The sequence below is a fragment of the Scyliorhinus torazame genome, chromosome 30, assembly GCF_047496885.1.
Source record: "Scyliorhinus torazame isolate Kashiwa2021f chromosome 30, sScyTor2.1, whole genome shotgun sequence".
NCBI lineage: Eukaryota > Metazoa > Chordata > Chondrichthyes > Carcharhiniformes > Scyliorhinidae > Scyliorhinus > Scyliorhinus torazame.
This window is the reverse complement of record NC_092736.1, coordinates 29,744,263-29,762,679: the sequence shown is the minus strand read 5'-3', so window position 1 is coordinate 29,762,679 and position 18,417 is coordinate 29,744,263.

The following is an 18,417-nucleotide window of genomic DNA, read 5'->3' as shown; positions in this document are numbered from 1 at the left end:
TTGATAACTGTGCAGACAGAATCGCCCAGAGTCTTTCAAAGACTTGGCCCCTGATGATGAAAGATTTTGATTTCATTCCCGCTTCACCCAACTCTGCGACCCAAATCAAACCAATCACAAATCCCTGTTGATTTTATGTAGCAGTCGGCAGCTGTCATTCAGCCAATGCCTTCCAACTCCTAACAACTCCCTGCCCAGAAATCTCCTCACCTCCGACCCCGCTTCTCTGGACAGTTATCTCAAATCAGCCACGGCTAGTTACCAACTCGGCTCGCCAACTGCGATCGAATGTATTCCTGGAAGTTTTAACGCTCCAGCCATTAGTTGGCCAACTAATGTGTGACACATGGCCTTCCTACACCAATTGGAAAAGAAAAAGACTTATTATCCAATTGGATGATGCTTGAAATAACAAAGAAACATAGAAAATATCAGCAGGAGGATGCCATTCGGCCCTCCAAGCCTGCTGCTCCATTCAGTATGACCATGGCTGATTATCCAACTCAGTAATCTGTTCCTGCTTTCCCACTCAAGGGCCAAGTCTAACTCCTTCTTGAAAACACACAATGTTTTGGCCTCAAATGTGTAGGTATACCATATTACTGTACACTGGGCTGAAAATGAAAATCACTTATTGTCACAAGTAGGCTTCAAATGAAGTTACTGTGAAAAGCCCCTAGTTGCCACATTCCGGCGCCTGTTCGGGGAGGCTGGCACGGGAATTGAACCGTGCTGCTGGCCTGCCTTGGTCTGCTTTAAAAGCCAGCGATTTAGCCCAGTGTGCTAAACCAGCCTCAGAGTTTGCACATTCTCCCCGTGTTTGCGTGGGTTTCGCCCCCCCACAACCCAAACATGTGCAGGGTTGGTGGATTGGCCACGCTAAATTGGCCCTTAATTGGAAAAAATTAATTGGGTACTCTAATTTTTTTTTTAAAAACATGCATGCCCTAGCGACGGAGAATAGAAATTCAGTCATCATTGGCAAGAAGGCCAGCTATTTTTCTCTCTGAGGGCGACGAGTCGCTGAAACTCCCTTCCTGAAAATAATAATAATAATAATTGCTTATTGTCACAAGTAGGCTTCAATGAAGTTACTGTGAAAAGCCCCTAGTCGTCACATTCCGGCGCCTTTTCGGGGAGGCTGGTACGGGAATTGAACCCGCGCTGCTGGCCTTGTTCTGCATTACAAGCCAGCTGTTTAGCCCGCTGTGCTAAACCGGCCCCAGCCGTGGAAGGCATAAAAGGCAATGGAAGCAGAGTCTTTGAATAGGTTTAAAGCTGAGATGGAGAGATTCTTGGTGAGCAACAGGGTGATAGGCTACCGGGGGGGTAGGCGGGATGCAGATTTGAGGCTACTATCAGATTGGCTCGAGGGGCCGAATGGCCTACTCCTGCTCCTTGTTCGTAACGGTCATGCTCCTCCATCAGCCAAACAACTTTTTTCAGCTTTGAAGTGGAGTCATATTGCGCTGAAAACATTAACGCTCTTTCTCTCTCCACGGATGCTGCCAAGCCTGCGGAGTTTCCCCAGTACTTTGTGACTTTATTCCCTCCCTCCAGCGGCTCACCAACTTGATTGAATCTTTCGAAGAGGTGACCAGATGTGTAGATGAGGGCAATGCATTTGAAGTAGCCTACTTGGACTTCAGAAAGACTTAATAAGGTCCCACATGGGAGACTGATGGCGAAGGTAAGAGCGCATGGGATCCAAGGAGATTTGGCAAATTGGATCCAGAATTGGCCGAGTGGCAGGAAGGAGAGGGTGATGCTGTGTGGCGGGGTAGCTTACCAGCAGTGATATCAAAGATCGGCCGGTGAGATGTAACTGGGCCTCGTGTAGATAATACTGTTGTTAAATAAATGTTTTTACTACAACACGCTGTAGTTGTAGTTGATCAAATGGAATTCAATCCGGATAAGTGTGTGGTGATGGACTTGGGTAACACAAACAAGACAAGGGAATACATGACGAACGGCAAGACACTGAGAAACTCCAAGTATCAGAGAGACTTTGGTGTGCATGTACACCGGTCCCTTAAGGTCGCCGAGGCAGAGAGTTTAAGAGCAGGAAGGTTCTGCTGGATATGTATAAATCATTGACGTGGACAGGGAAAGAAAATATAAATAAAAATAAAGGGATAAAGGTCTTTGATGACGTCCAGTCAAGTTCTTTCTGAAGTTCAGGCTTCCGTTTTGGTACTTCTTCCTTCTAGACAGAAGATGTTTTTTTCTCTGGGCAGGTTGTCTCCTTTCTCTGCAGACTCAGGTCCACAGCAAAGAATGTGCCAGGTGCTCACTGCTTTTTCAGAGCAATAGAGCAGCTCCTTCACTTCAGCAAGCAGGAGGGAAGTTGAGAGAGAGCGAGAGAGTTCCTTCTCCTTCCAAGGTCTAAACACTTCTGTCCAGTTCTCTCAGAAAGCACCACGCAGGGACCAATGACAAACTGTTGTCAGGTAGAACACTGCCCCTGGCCAACACACCAGTTGTCGGTTAGCCAATCAAACCAACTTCCGCGAAGACCGGTTCCGAAGATTCACTCGATGCCGAGGAGTGCGTTTCTCCTCTCCAAACACAAAACCTGGGAGCACAGTGTCCTGGAAAGCAGGCTGCTTCAGCTGGAGTCTTCTACTTAAAGGAACATTCCAAATATGGGTCCACGGACCAAAAATTATAAAGCAAAATAAATGGGAACAAAGGAAATAACAGGAAGAACTCTTACAAACTCAACCCTTTGGTTTCAAAGCGTTACTTTGGACAATCGAAAATGTCATAAGACGCTGCAGAAATGCAACTTGTTCCTTTCTTTTCTATGCGTGACTGCACAGTTAGGAGCATTTCTTTAGATACACCTGCGACAACCTGTCCCAGCCCTCTAGATTTATGTTACCTCATGCCAGGTATTGCGAGGTGTCCAACTTTTACCCGAATACCATCATCCTTTGATGATGAATGGTGATGTGAAGTGGTGAAGTGGTGATGAATCAGATTATTTTCAACCACTAAAAGGTAACAGACTCCAATTATTTGTACAAATTCCTGGCTTAAAGGGGAACAAAATTCATTGCTATCAGACGGATCGTCATTGTTCCATCGCAGATAGACTAATAATAGAAGAGTGAGGGGTGACTTGATTGAATTAGATAAGATTCTGAATGAGGATCTTGACAAGGTGGATGTGGAGAGGATGTTTCCTCGTGTGGGTGAGTCTAGAATCAGGGGCCTTATTTTAAAATTATAGGACAGAGATGAGGATGAATTATTTCTTGGAGCGTTGCCCAGCTTTGGAATTCCCCACCTCAGAAGGCGGTAGAGGCGAGGGTCACCTGTTGAGACCCCAGAATTTATTACTACCCCACTAATTTTCGTGTCATCTGTGATCTTACTGATCAACCCTCCTACATTCATGTCTAAGTCATTCATATAAACCACAAACAGCAAGATCCCAATACTGATCCCGGCGGGACCCCACTGGATACAGGCTTCCAGTCAGGAAATCACCCCTCGCCCATCACCCTCTGCTTCCTGCCACCCAGCCAATTCTGGATCCAATTTGCCCAATTTCCTTGGATGCCATGGACACCTTCGCCAACAGTCTCCCGTGTGGCACCTTATCAAAAGTCTTGCTGAAGTCCAAGTAGACCACGTCAAATGTACTGCCCTCATCTAACCACCTGGTCACCTTTTCGAATTCGAAAAATTCAATCAAGTTGGTCAGACAATAGCTCCCCTCAACAAAACCATGCTGACAATGAGCCTCCATCCTCACCACCCATCCCTGTCAACAGAGATACCGGTAGGGACCACAACCCATGTCAGCGATAGGCTCTGTGGCCCCCTCCTCTTTCCCACAGTGGGGTCTACTGTGCGTTTATTCATTGGGTGGGCCATGTGTTACTCCGCCAGCAGGGTGGCACCTGGTTGTGCAGTTGAGAAGATGACCTGGTGCTACCGATCGCCTCCCTGTGTGGGCAGGTCCTACAGACGGTGGTGAGTGAGGAAAGTGTGCGTCTGCTGGCAGCGTAGCTGCAGTGTGATGTGGGTTCAAGGGCGTGACACACAAGTTGTGACAACCTGACCGGGAGTAGAATGGATGGGAGCAGGGGCAAGGTGGATCGGCGGAATTGGAGACAGCCAGTGGTCCTGCGGAGTCGGTTAGCTGATCGTGTCACTGATGAGGCCTCTGCCCCGAGAGGGGCAGTGTGCCAGGGAGGGTGCCAAAGGCCACGGTGCCTGTGTGCTTTGTTTGGGGTGAGCTCTGCTATTCCCCAGCTTCCCCTGCAGGGGGGCTGAGCTTCTGATGAGTGAACTGAGGAGTGGCAGCACCTGACTGGCCACTGATTGAGCTTGGCCACGCCCATCCCGGTGATGGGTCAGCCGGGGTCTGAGGGTTTCCAGAGGGGCGGCCTGGGTGGACTCCCAGATGACCAGAGGCTCTGTGAACATTTCCAGGATGCAGTGAGCAGTCAGCAGAGTGAGCAGCCAGGGGCCTGTGAGGAGCACCAAAGGGGTGTGTTTAAAACCCAGACTGCAGCAATGGCGGTCTGAGCCAAGGCTACAGACGTGTCGCCAAGCTGCTTCCCGCTACACCACGCACCCCCCCCCCCCCCCCCCCCCCCCCCACCGCCCAGACGGCCACCCCTCCCAGCAAGTGTGACAAATCTGGAGACTTTCTCAAAGTTTTCTTACCCTCTCGCACCCCCTCATCAGCCATGATGCCCAGGCCCCGCTCGGAAATACTTTCACCAATTCATGTGGCTTCTGCCTAAGAGGGGCGGAGCATCGTGGAGGGGCGGAGCATCGTGGAGGGGTGGAGCATACTGTGTCCAACCCGCTGACGTGATTTGAACCCATGCAATTGACGCTTTTACATGGGCCCACTGGTACGGGGCACAAACTTCGACGCCACCGCCAGCAAGGCACTGGAGCACGGCACTGGAATCAGTACCAGGTGCAAAACCCCCATCCTTCATTTACGCATCATTCTCCGCCCGATCGCAGTTCCCGCTTCTGGCATCACGAAGTGGAGAATCCTGCTCAATATCTCCAAATTTTCAGATGACACAGAGCTGGGTGGGAGGGTGAGCTGTGAGGAGGATGCAGAGATCCTTCAGAGTGACTTGGACAAGCTGAGTCAGTGGGCAAATAACAGGCCGATGCAGTATAATGTGGAAAAAGGTGAGGATATTCGCTTTGGTCGCAAAAACGGGAAGGCAGATTATTATCTGAATGGCCATAAAGTAGGAGAAGGGACTGTGCAACAAGACCTGGGTGTCCTCGCACACCAGTTGCTGAAGGTAAGCGTGCAGTGCAGCAGGCGGTAAAGAAGGCAAAAGGTACATTGGCCTTCATAGCGAGAGGATTCAGGTGCAGGAGCAGGGATGTGTTGCTGCAGTTATACAGGGTCTTGGTGAGGCCACACCTGGAGGATTGTGTGCAGTTTTGGTCTCCTTCTCTAAGGAAGGATGTTCTTGCTCTCGAGGGAGAGCAGCGAAGGTTTACCAGACTGATACCTGGGATGGCGGGACTGATGTAGGAAGAGAGATTGAGTTGGTTAGAATTGTATTCACTGGAGTTCAGAAGATTGAGGGGGGATCTCAAAGAAACCTGTAAAATTCTAACAGGACTGGACAGGGTAGATGCAGGAAGGATGTTCCCGATGGTGGGGGTGTCCAGACCCAGGGGTCACAGTCTGAGGGTAAGGGGTTGACTATTCAGTACTAAGATGAGGAGAACTTTCTTCACCAGAGAGTCGACGACCTGTTGAGTTCATTATCACAGGAAGTAGTTGAGGTCAAAACATTGTATGGTTTCGAGAAGCAGTTAGATACAGCACTTGGGGGAAAAGGAATAGAATGATATGGGGGGAAAGGCAGGATCTGGCGAACAAAGAACAAAGAACAAAGAAAAGTACAGCACAGGTACAGGCCCTTCGGCCCTCCAAGCCATGCTGCCCGACTAAACTACAGTCTTCTACACTTCCTGGGTCCGTACCCCTCTATTCCATCCTATTCATGTATTTGTCAAGATGCCCCTTAAATGTCACTATCGTCCCTGATTCCACCACCTCCTCCGGCAGCGAGTTCCAGGCACCCACTCCTCTGTGTAAACAACTTGCCTCGTACATCTACTCTAAACCTTGCCCCTCGCACCTTAAACCTATGCCCCCTAGTAATTGACCCCTCTACCCTGGGGAAAAGCCTCTGACTATCCACTCTGTCTATGCCCCTCATAATTTTGTAGGCCTCTATCAGGTCGCCCTTCAACCTCCGGCGTTCCAGTGAGAACAAACCGAGTTTATTCAACCGCTCCTCATAGCTAATGCCCTCCATACCAGGCAGCATTCTGGTAAATCTCTTCTGCACCCTCTCTAAAGCCTCCACATCCTTCTGGTAGTGTGGCGACCAGAATTGAACACTATACTCCAAGTGTGGCCTAACTAAGGTTCTATACAGCTGCAACATGACTTGCCAATTTTTATACTCAATGCCCCAGCCAATGAAGGCAAGCATGCCGTATGCCTTCTTGACTACCTTCTCCACCTGTGTTGCCCCTTTCAGTGACCTGTGGACCTGTACACCTAGATCTCTCTGACTTTCAATACTCTTGAGGGTTCTACCATTCACTGTATATTCCCTACCTGCATTAGACCTTCCAAAATGCATTACCTCACATTTGTCCGCATTAAACTCCATCTGCCATCTCTCCGCCCAAGTCTCCAAACAATCTAAATCCTGCTGTATCCTCTGACAGTCCTCATCGCTATCTGCAATTCCACCAACCTTTGTGTCGTCTGTAAACTTACTAATCAGACCAGTTACATTTTCCTCTAAATCATTTATATATACTACAAACAGCAAAGGTCCCAGCACTGATCCCTGCTGAACACCACTAGTCACAGCCCTCCAATTAGAAAAGCATCCTTCCATTGCTACTCTCTGCCTTCTATGACCTAGCCAGTTCTGTATCCACCTTGCCAGCTCACCCCTGATCCCGTGTGACTTCACCTTTTGTACTAGTCTACCATAAGGGACCTTGTCAAAGGCCTTACTGAAGTCTGTATAGACAACATCCACTGCCCTACCTGCATCAATCATCTTTGTGACCTCCTCGAAAAACTCTATCAAGTTAGTGAGACACAACCTCCCCTTCACAAAACCATGCTGCCTCTCACTAATACGTCCATTTGCTTCCAAATGGGAGTAGATCCTGTCTCGAAGAATTCTCTCCAGTAATTTCCCTACCACTGACGTAAGGCTCACCGGCCTGTAGTTCCCTGTATTATCCTTGCTACCCTTCTTAAACAGAGGAACAACATTGGCTATTCTCCAGTCCTCCGGGACATCACCTGAAGACAGTGAGGATCCAAAGATTTCTGTCAAGGCCTCAGCAATTTCCTCTCCAGCCTCCTTCAGTATTCTGGGGTAGATCCCATCAGGCCCTGGGGACTTATCTACCTTAATATTTTTCAAGACACCCAACACCTCGTCTTTTTGGATCTCAATGTGACCCAGGCTATCTACACCCCCTTCTCCAGACTCAACATCTACCAATTCCTTCTCTTTGGTGAATACTGATGCAAAGTATTCATTTAGTACCTCACCCATTTCCTCTGGCTCCACACATAGATTCCCACGCCGGTCCTTCAGTGGGCCAACCCTTTCCCTGGCTACCCTCTTGCTTTTTATGTAAAAAGCCTTGGGATCTTCCTTAACCCTATTTGCCAATGACTTTTTGTGACCCCTTCTAGCACTCCTGACTCCTTGCTTAAGTTCCTTCCTACTTTCCTTATATTCCACGCAGGCTTCGACTGTTCCCAGCCTTTAAGCCCTGACAAATGCCTCCTTTTTCTTTTTGACGATACCTGCAATATCTCTCGTGATCCAAGGTTGGATGATCAGCCATGATAATAATGAATGGCGGGGTAGGCTTGAAGGGCTGAATGGCCTCCACCTGCCCCTATTGTGTGTTTCTATGTTTGACTTGTGCCTTGTAGATCAGTCATTTTCAAACTCAGGCTCGCGGGCAGGTGTCGGGAGGGGTGCAGAACATCGGTTGGCGCATTCCCAATGACGGGTGATGTGCCCAGCGGCCATAACCGGCTTTCAAGAATGCCGGCCGTCCCGCGCAGCCAGATGTAGTGGTGCGCAGCCGGGTGTAGTGGTGCGCAGCCGGATGTAGTGGTGCGCAGCCGGGTGTAGTGGTGCGCAGCCGGATGTAGTGGTGCGCAGCCGGGTGTAGTGGTGCGCAGCCGGATGTAGTGGTGCGCAGCCGGGTGTAGTGGTGCGCAGCCGGATGTAGTGGTGCGCAGCCGGGTGTAGTGGTGCGCAGCCAGATGTAGTGGTGCGCAGCCAGATGTAGTGGTGCGCAGCCGGGTGTAGTGGTGCGCAGCCAGATGTAGTGGTGCGCAGCCAGATGTAGTGGTGCGCAGCCGGGTGTAGTGGTGCGCAGCCGGGTGTAGTGGTGCGCAGCCAGATGTAGTGGTGCACAGCCGGATTTAGTGGTGCGCAGCCGGATGTAGGGGTGCGCAGCCGGGTGTAGTGGTGCGCAGCCGGATGTAGTGGTGCGCAGCCGGATGTAGGGGTGCGCAGCCAGATGTAGTGGTGCGCAGCCAGATGTAGTGGTGCGCAGCCGGATGTAGGGGTGCGCAGCCAGATGTAGTGGTGCGCAGCCAGATGTAGTGGTGTGCAGCCAGATGTAGTGGTGTGCAGCCGGATGTAGTCGTGCACATGCAGATGTAGTGGTGCACAACCGGGTGTAGTGGTGCGCATCCAGATGTAGTGGTGCGCAGCCGGATGTAGGGGTGCGCAGCCAGATGTAGTGGTGCACAGCCAGATGTAGTGGTGCGCAGCCAGATGTAGTGGAGTGCAGCCGGATGTAGTCGTGCACATGCGGATGTAGTGGTGCACAACCGGATGTAGGGGTGCGCAGCCGGATGTAGTGGTGCGCAGCCGGATGTAGTGGTGCGCAGCCGGATGTAGTGGTGCGCAGCCGGATGTAGGGGTGCGCAGCCAGATGTAGTGGTGCACAGCCAGATGTAGTGGTGCGCAGCCGGATGTAGGGGTGCGCAGCCAGATGTAGTGGTGCGCAGCCAGATGTAGTGGTGTGCAGCCAGATGTAGTGGTGTGCAGCCGGATGTAGTCGTGCACATGCGGATGTAGTGGTGCACAACCGGATGTAGTGGTGCACAGCCAGATGTAGTGGTGCGCAGCCGGATGTAGGGGTGCGCAGCCAGATGTAGTGGCGTGCAGCCGGATGTAGTCGTGCCCATGCGGATGTAGTGGTGCACAACTGGATGTAGTGGTGCACAGCCGGATGTAGTGGTGTGCAGCCGGATGTAGTCGTGCCCATGCGGATGTAGTGGTGCACAACTGGATGTAATGGTGCGCAGCCGGATGTAGTGGTGCGCAGCCGGATGTAGGGGTGCGCAGCCAGATGTATTGGTGCGCAGCCAGATGTAGTGGTGTGCAGCCGGATGTAGTCGTGCACATGCGGATGTAGTGGTGCGCAGCCGGATGTAGTGGTGCACAGCCGGATGTAGTGGTGCGCAGCCGGATGTAGTGGTGCACAGCCGGATGTAGTGGTGCACAGCCGGATGTAGTGGTGCGCAGCCGGATGTAGTGGTGCGCAGCCGGATGTAGTGGTGCGCAGCCAGATGTAGTGGTGCACAGCCAGATGTAGTGGTGCACAGCCAGATGTAGTGGTGCGCAGCCGGATGTAGTGGTGCGCAGCCGGATGTAGTGGTGCGCAGCCGGATGTAGGGGTGCGCAGCCAGATGTAGTGGTGCGCAGCCAGATGTAGTGGTGTGCAGCCAGATGTAGTGGTGTGCAGCCGGATGTAGTCGTGCCCATGCGGATGTAGTGGTGCACAGCCGGATGTAGTGGTGCACAGCCGGATGTAGTGGTGCACAGCCGGATGTAGTGGTGCACAGCCGGATGTAGTGGTGCACAGCCGGATGTAGTGGTGCACAGCCAGATGTAGTGGTGTGCAGCCAGATGTAGTGGTGTGCAGCCGGATGTAGTCGTGCACATGCGGATGTAGTGGTGCGCAGCCGGATGTAGTGGTGCGCAGCCGGATGTAGTGGTGCGCAGCCGGATGTAGTGGTGTGCAGCCAGATGTAGTCGTGCACATGCGGATGTAGTGGTGCACAACCGGATGTAGTGGTGTGCAGCCAGATGTAGTGGTGCGCAGCCAGATGTATTGGTGCGCAGCCGGATGTAGTGGTGCACAGCCAGATGTAGTGGCGTGCAGCCAGATGTAGTCGTGCACATGCGGATGTAGTGGTGCACAACCGGATGTAGTGGTGCGCAGCCGGATGTAGTGGTGCGCAGCCGGATGTAGTGGTGCGCAGCCAGATGTAGTGGTGCGCAGCCGGATGTAGTGGTGCACAGCCAGATGTAGTGGTGCGCAGCCGGATGTAGTGGTGCGCAGCCAGATGTAGTGGCGTGCAGCCAGATGTAGTGGTGTGCAGCCGGATGTAGTCGTGCCCATGCGGATGTAGTGGTGCGCAGCCGGATGTAGTGGTGCGCAGCCAGATGTAGTGGTGCACAGCCGGATGTAGTGGTGCGCAGCCGGATGTAGTGGTGCGCAGCCGGATGTAGTGGTGCGCAGCCGGATGTAGTGGTGCACAGCCAGATGTAGTGGTGCGCAGCCGGATGTAGTGGTGCACAGCCAGATGTAGTGGTGCGCAGCCGGATGTAGTGGTGCGCAGCCGGATGTAGGGGTGCGCAGCCAGATGTAGTGGTGCGCAGCCAGATGTAGTGGCGTGCAGCCAGATGTAGTGGTGTGCAGCCGGATGTAGTCGTGCCCATGCGGATGTAGTGGTGCACAGCCGGATGTAGTGGTGCGCAGCCGGATGTAGTGGTGCGCAGCCGGATGTAGTGGTGCACAGCCGGATGGAGTGGTGCACAGCCGGATGTAGTGGTGCGCAGCCAGATGTAGTGGTGCACAGCCGGATGTAGGGGTGCGCAGCCAGATGTAGTGGTGCGCAGCCAGATGTAGTGGCGTGCAGCCAGATGTAGTGGTGCGTAGCCGGATGTAGTGGTGCACAGCCGGATGTAGTGGTGCGCAGCCGGGTGTAGTGGTGCACAGCCGGATGTAGGGGTGCGCAGCCAGATGTAGTGGTGCGCAGCCAGATGTAGTGGCGTGCAGCCAGATGTAGTGGTGCGTAGCCGGATGTAGTGGTGCACAGCCGGATGTAGTGGTGCGCAGCCGGGTGTAGTGGTGCACAGCCGGATGTAGGGGTGCGCAGCCAGATGTAGTGGTGTGCAGCCGGATGTAGTCGTGCCCATGCGGATGTAGTAGTGCACAGCCGGATGTAGTGGTGCGCAGCCAGATGTAGTGGCGTGCAGCCAGATGTAGTGGTGCACAGCCGGATGTAGTGGTGCGCAGCCAGATGTAGTGGCGTGCAGCCAGATGTAGTGGCGTGCAGCCAGATGTAGTGGTGCGTAGCCGGATGTAGTGGTGCACAGCCGGATGTAGTGGTGCGCAGCCGGATGTAGTGGTGCGCAGCCGGATGTAGTGGTGCACAGCCGGATGGAGTGGTGCACAGCCGGATGTAGTGGTGCGCAGCCAGATGTAGTGGTGCACAGCCGGATGTAGGGGTGCGCAGCCAGATGTAGTGGTGCGCAGCCAGATGTAGTGGCGTGCAGCCAGATGTAGTGGTGCACAGCCGGATGTAGTGGTGCGTAGCCGGATGTAGTGGTGCACAGCCGGATGTAGGGGTGCGCAGCCAGATGTAGTGGCGTGCAGCCAGATGTAGTGGTGCGTAGCCGGATGTAGTGGTGCACAGCCGGATGTAGTGGTGCGTAGCCGGATGTAGTGGTGCACAGCCGGATGTAGTGGTGTGCAGCCAGATGTAGTGGCGTGCAGCCAGATGTAGTGGTGTGCAGCCGGATGTAGTCGTGCCCATGCGGATGTAGTGGTGCACAACTGGATGTAATGGTGCGCAGCCGGATGTAGTGGTGCGCAGCCGGATGTAGTGGTGCGCAGCCGGATGTAGTCGTGCACAGCCGGATGTAGTGGTGCACAGCCAGATGTAGTGGTGCGCAGCCGGATGTAGTGGTGCGCAGCCGGATGTAGTGGTGCGCAGCCGGATGTAGTGGTGCACAGCCGGATGTAGTGGTGCACAGCCAGATGTAGGGGTGCGCAGCCGGGTGTAGTGGTGCGCAGCCGGATGTAGTGGTGCGCAGCCGGGTGTAGTGGTGCGCAGCCGGATGTAGTGGTGCGCAGCCGGATGTAGTGGTGCGCAGCCGGGTGTAGTGGTGCGCAGCCGGATGTAGTGGTGCGCAGCCGGGTGTAGTGGTGCGCAGCCGGATGTAGTGGTGCGCAGCCGGGTGTAGTGGTGCGCAGCCAGATGTAGTGGTGCGCAGCCAGATGTAGTGGTGCGCAGCCGGGTGTAGTGGTGCGCAGCCAGATGTAGTGGTGCGCAGCCAGATGTAGTGGTGCGCAGCCGGGTGTAGTGGTGCGCAGCCGGATGTAGTGGTGCGCAGCCGGGTGTAGGGGTGCGCAGCCAGATGTAGTGGTGCGCAGCCAGATGTAGTGGTGCGCAGCCGGGTGTAGTGGTGCGCAGCCAGATGTAGTGGTGCACAGCCGGATTTAGTGGTGCGCAGCCGGATGTAGGGGTGCGCAGCCGGGTGTAGTGGTGCGTAGCCGGATGTAGTGGTGCGCAGCCGGATGTAGGGGTGCGCAGCCAGATGTAGTGGTGCGCAGCCAGATGTAGTGGTGCGCAGCCGGATGTAGGGGTGCGCAGCCAGATGTAGTGGTGCGCAGCCAGATGTAGTGGTGTGCAGCCAGATGTAGTGGTGTGCAGCCGGATGTAGTCGTGCACATGCGGATGTAGTGGTGCACAACCGGGTGTAGTGGTGTGCAGCCAGATGTAGTGGTGTGCAGCCAGATGTAGTCGTGCACATGCGGATGTAGTGGTGCACAACCGGGTGTAGTGGTGCGCATCCAGATGTAGTGGTGCGCAGCCGGATGTAGGGGTGCGCAGCCAGATGTAGTGGTGCACAGCCAGATGTAGTGGTGCGCAGCCAGATGTAGTGGAGTGCAGCCGGATGTAGTCGTGCACATGCGGATGTAGTGGTGCACAACCGGATGTAGGGGTGCGCAGCCGGATGTAGTGGTGCGCAGCCGGATGTAGTGGTGCGCAGCCGGATGTAGTGGTGCGCAGCCGGATGTAGGGGTGCGCAGCCAGATGTAGTGGTGCACAGCCAGATGTAGTGGTGCGCAGCCGGATGTAGGGGTGCGCAGCCAGATGTAGTGGTGCGCAGCCAGATGTAGTGGTGTGCAGCCAGATGTAGTGGTGTGCAGCCGGATGTAGTCGTGCACATGCGGATGTAGTGGTGCACAACCGGATGTAGTGGTGCACAGCCAGATGTAGTGGTGCGCAGCCGGATGTAGGGGTGCGCAGCCAGATGTAGTGGCGTGCAGCCGGATGTAGTCGTGCCCATGCGGATGTAGTGGTGCACAACTGGATGTAGTGGTGCACAGCCGGATGTAGTGGTGTGCAGCCGGATGTAGTCGTGCCCATGCGGATGTAGTGGTGCACAACTGGATGTAATGGTGCGCAGCCGGATGTAGTGGTGCGCAGCCGGATGTAGGGGTGCGCAGCCAGATGTATTGGTGCGCAGCCAGATGTAGTGGTGTGCAGCCAGATGTAGTGGTGTGCAGCCGGATGTAGTCGTGCACATGCGGATGTAGTGGTGCGCAGCCGGATGTAGTGGTGCACAGCCGGATGTAGTGGTGCGCAGCCGGATGTAGTGGTGCACAGCCGGATGTAGTGGTGCACAGCCGGATGTAGTGGTGCGCAGCCGGATGTAGTGGTGCGCAGCCAGATGTAGTGGTGCACAGCCAGATGTAGTGGTGCACAGCCAGATGTAGTGGTGCGCAGCCGGATGTAGTGGTGCGCAGCCGGATGTAGTGGTGCGCAGCCGGATGTAGGGGTGCGCAGCCAGATGTAGTGGTGCGCAGCCAGATGTAGTGGTGTGCAGCCAGATGTAGTGGTGTGCAGCCGGATGTAGTCGTGCCCATGCGGATGTAGTGGTGCACAGCCGGATGTAGTGGTGCACAGCCGGATGTAGTGGTGCACAGCCGGATGTAGTGGTGCACAGCCGGATGTAGTGGTGCACAGCCGGATGTAGTGGTGCACAGCCAGATGTAGTGGTGTGCAGCCAGATGTAGTGGTGTGCAGCCGGATGTAGTCGTGCACATGCGGATGTAGTGGTGCGCAGCCGGATGTAGTGGTGCGCAGCCGGATGTAGTGGTGCGCAGCCGGATGTAGTGGTGTGCAGCCAGATGTAGTCGTGCACATGCGGATGTAGTGGTGCACAACCGGATGTAGTGGTGCGCAGCCAGATGTAGTGGTGCGCAGCCAGATGTATTGGTGCGCAGCCGGATGTAGTGGTGCACAGCCAGATGTAGTGGCGTGCAGCCAGATGTAGTCGTGCACATGCGGATGTAGTGGTGCACAACCGGATGTAGTGGTGCGCAGCCGGATGTAGTGGTGCGCAGCCGGATGTAGTGGTGCGCAGCCAGATGTAGTGGTGCGCAGCCGGATGTAGTGGTGCACAGCCAGATGTAGTGGTGCGCAGCCGGATGTAGTGGTGCGCAGCCAGATGTAGTGGCGTGCAGCCAGATGTAGTGGTGTGCAGCCGGATGTAGTCGTGCCCATGCGGATGTAGTGGTGCGCAGCCGGATGTAGTGGTGCGCAGCCAGATGTAGTGGTGCACAGCCGGATGTAGTGGTGCGCAGCCGGATGTAGTGGTGCGCAGCCGGATGTAGTGGTGCGCAGCCGGATGTAGTGGTGCACAGCCAGATGTAGTGGTGCGCAGCCGGATGTAGTGGTGCACAGCCAGATGTAGTGGTGCGCAGCCGGATGTAGTGGTGCGCAGCCGGATGTAGTGGTGCGCAGCCAGATGTAGTGGCGTGCAGCCAGATGTAGTGGTGTGCAGCCGGATGTAGTCGTGCCCATGCGGATGTAGTGGTGCACAGCCGGATGTAGTGGTGCGCAGCCGGATGTAGTGGTGCGCAGCCGGATGTAGTGGTGCACAGCCGGATGGAGTGGTGCACAGCCGGATGTAGTGGTGCGCAGCCAGATGTAGTGGTGCACAGCCGGATGTAGGGGTGCGCAGCCAGATGTAGTGGTGCGCAGCCAGATGTAGTGGTGCGTAGCCGGATGTAGTGGTGCACAGCCGGATGTAGTGGTGCGTAGCCGGATGTAGTGGTGCACAGCCGGATGTAGTGGTGCGTAGCCGGATGTAGTGGTGCACAGCCGGATGTAGGGGTGCGCAGCCAGATGTAGTGGCGTGCAGCCAGATGTAGTGGTGCACAGCCGGATGTAGTGGTGCACAGCCGGATGGAGTGGTGCACAGCCGGATGTAGTGGTGCGCAGCCAGATGTAGTGGTGCACAGCCGGATGTAGTGGTGCGCAGCCAGATGTAGTGGTGCACAGCCGGATGTAGTGGTGCACAGCCGGATGGAGTGGTGCACAGCCGGATGTAGGGGTGCGCAGCCAGATGTAGTGGTGCGCAGCCAGATGTAGTGGCGTGCAGCCAGATGTAGTGGTGCGTAGCCGGATGTAGTGGTGCGTAGCCGGATGTAGTGGTGCACAGCCGGATGTAGTGGTGCATAGCCGGATGTAGTGGTGCGCAGCCAGATGTAGTGGTGCGCAGCCAGATGTAGTGGTGCGTAGCCGGATGTAGTGGTGCACAGCCGGATGTAGTGGTGCGTAGCCGGATGTAGTGGTGCACAGCCGGATGTAGTGGCGTGCAGCCAGATGTAGTGGCGTGCAGCCAGATGTAGTGGTGTGCAGCCGGATGTAGTCGTGCCCATGCGGATGTAGTGGTGCACAACTGGATGTAATGGTGCGCAGCCGGATGTAGTGGTGCGCAGCCGGATGTAGTGGTGCACAGCCGGATGTAGTGGTGCGCAGCCGGATGTAGTGGTGCGCAGCCGGATGTAGTGGTGCGCAGCCGGATGTAGTGGTGCACAGCCGGATGTAGTGGTGCACAGCCAGATGTAGGGGTGCGCAGCCGGGTGTAGTGGTGCGCAGCCGGATGTAGTGGTGCGCAGCCGGGTGTAGGGGTGCGCAGCCGGATGTAGTGGTGCGCAGCCGGATGTAGTGGTGCGCAGCCGGGTGTAGTGGTGCGCAGCCGGATGTAGGGGTGCGCAGCCAGATGTAGTGGCGTGCAGCCAGATGTAGTGGTGCACAGCCGGATGTAGTGGTGCACAGCCGGATGGAGTGGTGCACAGCCGGATGTAGGGGTGCGCAGCCAGATGTAGTGGTGCGCAGCCAGATGTAGTGGCGTGCAGCCAGATGTAGTGGTGCGTAGCCGGATGTAGTGGTGCGTAGCCGGATGTAGTGGTGCACAGCCGGATGTAGTGGTGCGTAGCCGGATGTAGTGGTGCGCAGCCAGATGTAGTGGTGCGCAGCCAGATGTAGTGGTGCGTAGCCGGATGTAGTGGTGCACAGCCGGATGTAGTGGTGCGTAGCCGGATGTAGTGGTGCACAGCCGGATGTAGTGGCGTGCAGCCAGATGTAGTGGCGTGCAGCCAGATGTAGTGGTGTGCAGCCGGATGTAGTCGTGCCCATGCGGATGTAGTGGTGCACAACTGGATGTAATGGTGCGCAGCCGGATGTAGTGGTGCGCAGCCGGATGTAGTGGTGCACAGCCGGATGTAGTGGTGCGCAGCCGGATGTAGTGGTGCGCAGCCGGATGTAGTGGTGCGCAGCCGGATGTAGTGGTGCACAGCCGGATGTAGTGGTGCACAGCCAGATGTAGGGGTGCGCAGCCGGGTGTAGTGGTGCGCAGCCGGATGTAGTGGTGCGCAGCCGGGTGTAGGGGTGCGCAGCCGGATGTAGTGGTGCGCAGCCGGATGTAGTGGTGCGCAGCCGGGTGTAGTGGTGCGCAGCCGGATGTAGTGGTGCGCAGCCGGGTGTAGTGGTGCGCAGCCGGATGTAGTGGTGCGCAGCCGGGTGTAGTGGTGCGCAGCCAGATGTAGTGGTGCGCAGCCAGATGTAGTGGTGCGCAGCCGGGTGTAGTGGTGCGCAGCCAGATGTAGTGGTGCGCAGCCAGATGTAGTGGTGCGCAGCCGGGTGTAGTGGTGCGCAGCCGGATGTAGTGGTGCGCAGCCGGGTGTAGGGGTGCGCAGCCAGATGTAGTGGTGCGCAGCCAGATGTAGTGGTGCGCAGCCGGGTGTAGTGGTGCGCAGCCAGATGTAGTGGTGCACAGCCGGATTTAGTGGTGCGCAGCCGGATGTAGGGGTGCGCAGCCGGGTGTAGTGGTGCGTAGCCGGATGTAGTGGTGCGCAGCCGGATGTAGGGGTGCGCAGCCAGATGTAGTGGTGCGCAGCCAGATGTAGTGGTGCGCAGCCGGATGTAGGGGTGCGCAGCCAGATGTAGTGGTGCGCAGCCAGATGTAGTGGTGTGCAGCCAGATGTAGTGGTGTGCAGCCGGATGTAGTCGTGCACATGCGGATGTAGTGGTGCACAACCGGGTGTAGTGGTGTGCAGCCAGATGTAGTGGTGTGCAGCCGGATGTAGTCGTGCACATGCGGATGTAGTGGTGCACAACCGGGTGTAGTGGTGCGCATCCAGATGTAGTGGTGCGCAGCCGGATGTAGGGGTGCGCAGCCAGATGTAGTGGTGCCCAGCCAGATGTAGTGGTGCGCAGCCAGATGTAGTGGTGTGCAGCCGGATGTAGTCGTGCACATGCGGATGTAGTGGTGCACAACCGGATGTAGTGGTGCGCAGCCGGATGTAGTGGTGCGCAGCCGGATGTAGTGGTGCGCAGCCGGATGTAGTGGTGCGCAGCCGGATGTAGGGGTGCGCAGCCAGATGTAGTGGTGCACAGCCAGATGTAGTGGTGCGCAGCCGGATGTAGGGGTGCGCAGCCAGATGTATTGGTGCGCAGCCAGATGTAGTGGTGTGCAGCCAGATGTAGTGGTGTGCAGCCGGATGTAGTCGTGCACATGCGGATGTAGTGGTGCGCAGCCGGATGTAGTGGTGCACAGCCGGATGTAGTGGTGCGCAGCCGGATGTAGTGGTGTGCAGCCGGATGTAGTCGTGCCCATGCGGATGTAGTGGTGCACAACTGGATGTAATGGTGCGCAGCCGGATGTAGTGGTGCGCAGCCGGATGTAGGGGTGCGCAGCCAGATGTATTGGTGCGCAGCCAGATGTAGTGGTGTGCAGCCAGATGTAGTGGTGTGCAGCCGGATGTAGTCGTGCACATGCGGATGTAGTGGTGCGCAGCCGGATGTAGTGGTGCACAGCCGGATGTAGTGGTGCGCAGCCGGATGTAGTGGTGCACAGCCGGATGTAGTGGTGCACAGCCGGATGTAGTGGTGCGCAGCCGGATGTAGTGGTGCGCAGCCGGATGTAGTGGTGCGCAGCCAGATGTAGTGGTGCACAGCCAGATGTA